A 6,000-nucleotide genomic window follows, 5' to 3' on the forward strand; every position below is an offset into this window, starting at 1 on the left:
GACGCAAAAAAGCATTTTGTCAAGGACAGTAAAGCCAAGTCTGTAAAGCAGACATAACGATGTTCACAAGAATAGAACATCACAAAAATATGATGATTATGCAATTTGTCCCATATGTTATTAAATCATCATAAAGATGATTTTTTACGTTATTTTTTTTCTGTTACTTATAAGAGAAGGCATAATGTATACCGTATAATACCATGTGAGCACACCCACTTTATAAATGTAAGTGGAGCATCAAGTCCTTTGCCCCATGCAAGCACAACCTTCTTGCCCAATGTAAGTGAAGCATTGAGTCCTTTGCCCCATGCAAGCACCCATTCTTGCCCATGTACGTGAGGCATTGAGTCCTTTGCCCCATGCAAGCACCCCTTCTTGCCCAATGTAAGTGAAGCATTGAGTCCTTTGCCTCATGCAATCACCCCTTCTTGTGAAATGTAAGTGGAGCATCAAGACTTTTGCCCCATGCAAGCACCCCTTCTTGCCCAATGTAAGTGAAGCAGTGAGTCCTTTGCCCCATGCATGCACACCCTTCTTGTCCAATGTATTTAGTGCACCCTCCCTTGCTCCAAGTAAATGCACTCTTGCTTGCCCAATTGTACTGTACATGCATATCTTACCTAATCAGAACCACACAAACACTTGCCACTTCATTCTTTGGTCAAAAGGAAAGAAAAGTATGATAATAGGTGATATTTTAGCAGATTTAAAAATGTGTAAAAACATAATTTAATAAGTTTTAAGACATTTCACTAATGGGAATGGTCCCGAATCCTAAATCCTTTTTTAAGCTTCATGACTATTTGAAAAAAAGATAGAGCTATAGTAATCACCCTGACACTCACCCTCACATTTATTTGGGAGCATAATGGGAGGACATTGTCCAAGAACCAGAACTCTATCATAGATTTTGACATAATTATGTCCCTTTTTGAACTAAGAAAATTCTTCTACATTATACAGGATCTTAATTTACCTTCAAGCTCTGAGAATAGTCGAGAACACTATCATGTGGACAGCTCTTTTTGCACTTACAATGCTCCTAAAAGTTAGATGACTTACAGTCTTTGTAAATGGGAAAGATTTCATGTGGGTTTCAGATGCCAACTACATTTATAAATAAATATATATCATACAGATTTAAAGGCACATTATACCTTAGATATGAGTAGGTTTTTGTAAATTATTCACAAATAATTGTTTTAAAATGTTGAATATGCAAAAGAAGCAAAGGATGTGTCAGCTCTATGGCCAATAAGCAACTGTTCGGAAAATATAATAGGACATAAAAAATGAAAAGCTTATGAAAAGAAAAACTGATAGCATTTCAGCGGCTTAATTGGCCTTTAAATGAACTCCTTGTATGCAGCTTTCAATTTCATGTCATAAGATAAACAAACCAACAAAATGAACAGACTCAATCAAACCAAGCCTGCAACATTTTCAATTTTGATATGTTGGGCTTTCTTTAGGGATTTATTTTTTTTCTATTTTCACAAAAATACCCTAAAATTGAGTAAAATGTACATGACAAGTTGTAAAAATCCAGTCTTTATATTTATGTTTTATATACATGTATTTAAAATGAAAAAAAATGATATTTGTGTTTGGTGCCACCATATGGTAGATATAGCTGATAACTTCTGACAACATTTAGATAATTACATTTTCCTCTAGCAGAGAGCAATACAATATGCCACAAGTTTTATCACCTTGTAAAATGCCTGCTATTCATATACAAATTTTGTATCAATATGCTTGTGTTTACATTTTATGTAAGAAATTTGTTGTTGTTTTTTTTGTTGAAGCTGTTGAAAATAATGTAGCAATATTTCCTATTATATACAACCTTTAATTTAGTTTTTGTCACTTCATTCTATCAGGATTTTGAAGTAAAGGAAACTTATCTACTGTATACTCTGAAGTAACACTCCAACAGGCTTTATAATGGAAAGACAAATGTTGGGTATTGTGAAATTTACTGTTTTTGTTTTCAACTGAATCTTAAGCGTTGTGGTTCTGTTCTGGGATAAAACATTCAAAGAGACAGTAACATTGCAAAAAATTAAGTCTGCGTTTTACTGCAAGTTATAATCCTGGTTTTACTGCAAGTAATAAAGCGTATAGTTAAGGTCATGTTTCATTGCAAGTAATTAAGGCCATGTTTCACTGCAGGTAATCAAGGCCATGTTTCAATTCAGGTAATTCAGTCATGTTTCATTGAAAGTAATTAAGGCTATGTTTCACTGCAGGTAATTAAGGCCATGTTTCACTGCAGGTAATTAAGGCCATGTTTCACTGTAAGTTATTAAGGTAATGTTTTACTGCAAGTAATTAAGGCCATGTTTCACTGCGAGTAAATAAGGCCATGTTTCACTGTATGTTATTAAGGTCATGTTTTACTGCAGGTAATTAAGGCCATGTTTCACTGCAAGTAATTAAGGCCATGTTTCAATGCAGGTAATTAAGGCCATGTTTCATTGCAAGTAATTAAGGCTATGTTTCACTGCAAGTAATTAAGGCCATGTTTCAATGCAGGTAATTAAGGCCATGTTTCATTGCAAGTAATTAAGGCCATGTTTCACTGCAGGTAATTAAGGCCATGTTTCAATGCAGGTAATTAAGTCATGCTTCATTGAAAGTAATTAAGGCTATGTTTCACTGCAGGTAATTAAGGCCATGTTTCACTGCAGGTAATTAAGGCCATGTTTCACTGCAAGTTATTAAGGCCATGTTTCATTGCAAGTAATTAAGGCCATGTTTCACTGCAGGTAATTAAGGCCATGTTTCACTGCAGGTAATTAAGGCCATGTTTCATTGCAGGTAATTAAGGCCATGTTTCATTACAGGTAATTAAGGCCATGTTTCAATACAAGTAATTAAGGCCATGTTTCACTGCAGGTAATTTTAAGGTCATGTTTTATTGCAAGTAATTAAGGTCGTGTTTTGTTGCAAGTTATGAAGGTCATGTTTCAATGCAGGTAATTAAGTTCATGTTTCATTGCAAGTAATAAAGATCATGTTTCATTGCAGGTAATTAAGGTCATGTTTCACTGTAAGTTATAAAGGCCATGTTTCACTGCAAGTTATTAATGCCATGTTTCATTGCAATTTATTAAGGTCATGTTTCATTGCAAGTAATTAAGGCCATGTGACATTGCAAGTAACTAAGGCCATGTTTCATTGAAAGTAATTTAGGCCAGGTTTCATTGCAAGTAATAAAGGCCAGGTTTCATTAAAAGTAATTTAAATTAAGGCCAGGTTTCATTGAAAGTAATTAAAGCCATGTTTCATTGAAAGTAATTAAATCCAGGTTTCATTGCAAGTAATTAAGGCAATGTTTCATTGCAAGTTATTAAGGCCAGGTTTTATTGCAAATTTGTACTTTCAGGTAATTAAAGTTTCACTGCAATCATTTAAGGCTGGATTTTCTGCAAGTTATCAGGACTGGGGTTCACTTCAAATAAGTTATTTAGGCAGATTGTCACTGCAAATAATTAAGGCAAGGCTTCATTGCAAGTAAATAAGTTTATGGTTTTTATTCCTACACAGAAATATCTCTTATAAAATGTTAAAACAACCAAATACAATCCTTTATTAAGTCCATTGTATTGGAATTCAAAATAAATCATTGAGGTAAAATACAATCATTTATATATCCACATGTTTCATGAATATTCTTTAAGCCTTAGTCTTATTAACTTGATGGAAATTCATGTTTCACTCATACTTAAGTATTCAATTATTTAGCCATTTTCTCCCCAGAAATCTTCAACAGAAACTAATTTAGAATTCTTACAAACAATCAAAATTCAATAGCTACATACTTTTTAGTAATAACACTTAAATTTATTGAAAACATTTAGAATAAAGTACTACAGTTTATATAGTTTATATAAAGATGTATAATGATTTATCTAAAGTACTTGCATTACAGGGAGAAAAAAATTATCAAAGACCTTAATTGGCTTAAGTGTGTTAGACTTCAGACAGTTTAATCCAGGGGCAATTAAGTTAAACCACATGTCTTAATCTCTGTTAAAATATATAATATATTTAATAAATGAAAGATAATCTAAGATTATCCTGAAAGAGCAACTAAATCCTGTACAGCACAGTAAGGAACAGCTATGATCAGTAAGTAATGGCTTTTTAAAGAGGAGTTGGACAAGGGTTATGGTAAAGATTTAAGTTTCTCCTTTAATGAGGGTAATCATGGAAAGGCCCCATCTGGCATGGACAGAACATCAAGATTCAAAGCTGAACCCACTCAGCAGGTGAAAACTCATATATATACTGTTAGAAATAGTACAGTCTTTGAAGGTAATTTGTAATCAGCACTGAACATAAAGTAAATACACCAGTTGTGTCCTGAAATTCTAGCACTTAAGTTAAACAAGCTAACTTGCAATATATTGCTACAGTGTTTTGGAAGGTCATTAAGTGGTAAGTTTTGCCATTTCCACATGCATGTTTCCAGAAAAACAATCATCAATGATGCTCCCAACAATATGATTTGGTACCATTTAAATGATTAAGAGAAAACAATTAAATAAATATGTGTATGTACAAAAAAACTAATTCTTTGATAAATATTCTGTTAATTATTAATTATTTTTTATCATAGTAGGTAAAGGGTCTATCTTCATCCGCCTTGCAGTCTCATGTGGGCTCTTTCAGTATTAAGTTAAAAGGGCTATTCAAAAAGATCATATTTAGAGCAAAACATAACTTAAATGTCCAAAATACCGTAGGATTATAGTTACCCTTGTGTGTCTCAGATTTAATTTGACAGTATAGCCGATAATGATTTAAAAATCATTAGCAATTAAATAATGTATTAATGAAATATTGTGTAGCGTGTGTGTCGTAAATGATATTGTCTGAAGGTTATTTTGATGATATTGGAAAATTAAATACAATACAATGTTCTAATGAAGAATTTGTAGTATCATATTGTAAATGTTGTGAAGTTGTTTGTTTTCTGTAAGGAATTTACATAATATAGTATTTTGCAATAAAGTGGAATACCTTATTGCATATAAATCATGTGTGATTGATACAAAATCACAGAAATACATTGATATATTTCATATATCGTTTAATTCCTTTTTTTGAGTGGTTTATTGCAAATTAAAGTATGGCAGTTGTTGGAGGACGATTGCTTACGACGGCACTTCAAGTGAAGCCGGAGCCATTGACCCATGCTCCTGGTTTAGGGTCACAGGTGACACCTTTGACCTCTCCTTTGACACCACAGAACTTTGTGTTTACATCTCCGTTAAGAATTGGGGTAAGTCAGAAATGATATTGATATAATGATGATGTTTTAAGATGATGTTACAAAACTCCTTAAAATTTAAATAGTGAGAAAATAAAGGAAATTGAGAAATATTGAATGCAACATATGTCAAGGTCACAAAGTTGAGGTGGATATTAAGCTTTTGACATAGGTTCAATACAATATAGTTATATAAAAAAAGTACACCTAATGGGGAATGGCATCTGAATACACTGGCTTTTGTCAAACTAATTAAATGATTTGTTTTTACTTCTTTGTAATTTGATGAATATATTTAGTTTCAATTTTTTATCCAGGATTTGATTGGATATTTTATGCTTCCCTGAAATTCCTAACGGAACATATAGTTGCTAGTTTGTCCCAACTTTTCCAGTCCTTCCATCACATTGTGTCTATTAGTACCTTAATTTATTGACTATATATCAAACATATACTGCTGTGTAAGTAACTTTGTTGGACCTTGGTATGCATGGATGTGATTCAAGGTCAAGGGCACTGAGGCCATATATATTTTTTCCTTGATTTGAATTTTCAAAGCAACAGGAATGAGCACAATTGCCACAAAATTTTTAATTGTTCATAACATAGTAGTTCACAGCATGATAGAAATATTGGTAAATTCTGTAGTAATATTGGTATATTCTGTAGGAATATTTGTAAATTCTTAAGTTAATGGGAATAAGAAATCAAACGTC

Source organism: Ruditapes philippinarum, unplaced genomic scaffold (assembly GCF_026571515.1).
Source record: "Ruditapes philippinarum isolate M1 unplaced genomic scaffold, ASM2657151v2 ctg24_1_1_1_1, whole genome shotgun sequence".
Taxonomy (NCBI): domain Eukaryota; kingdom Metazoa; phylum Mollusca; class Bivalvia; order Venerida; family Veneridae; genus Ruditapes; species Ruditapes philippinarum.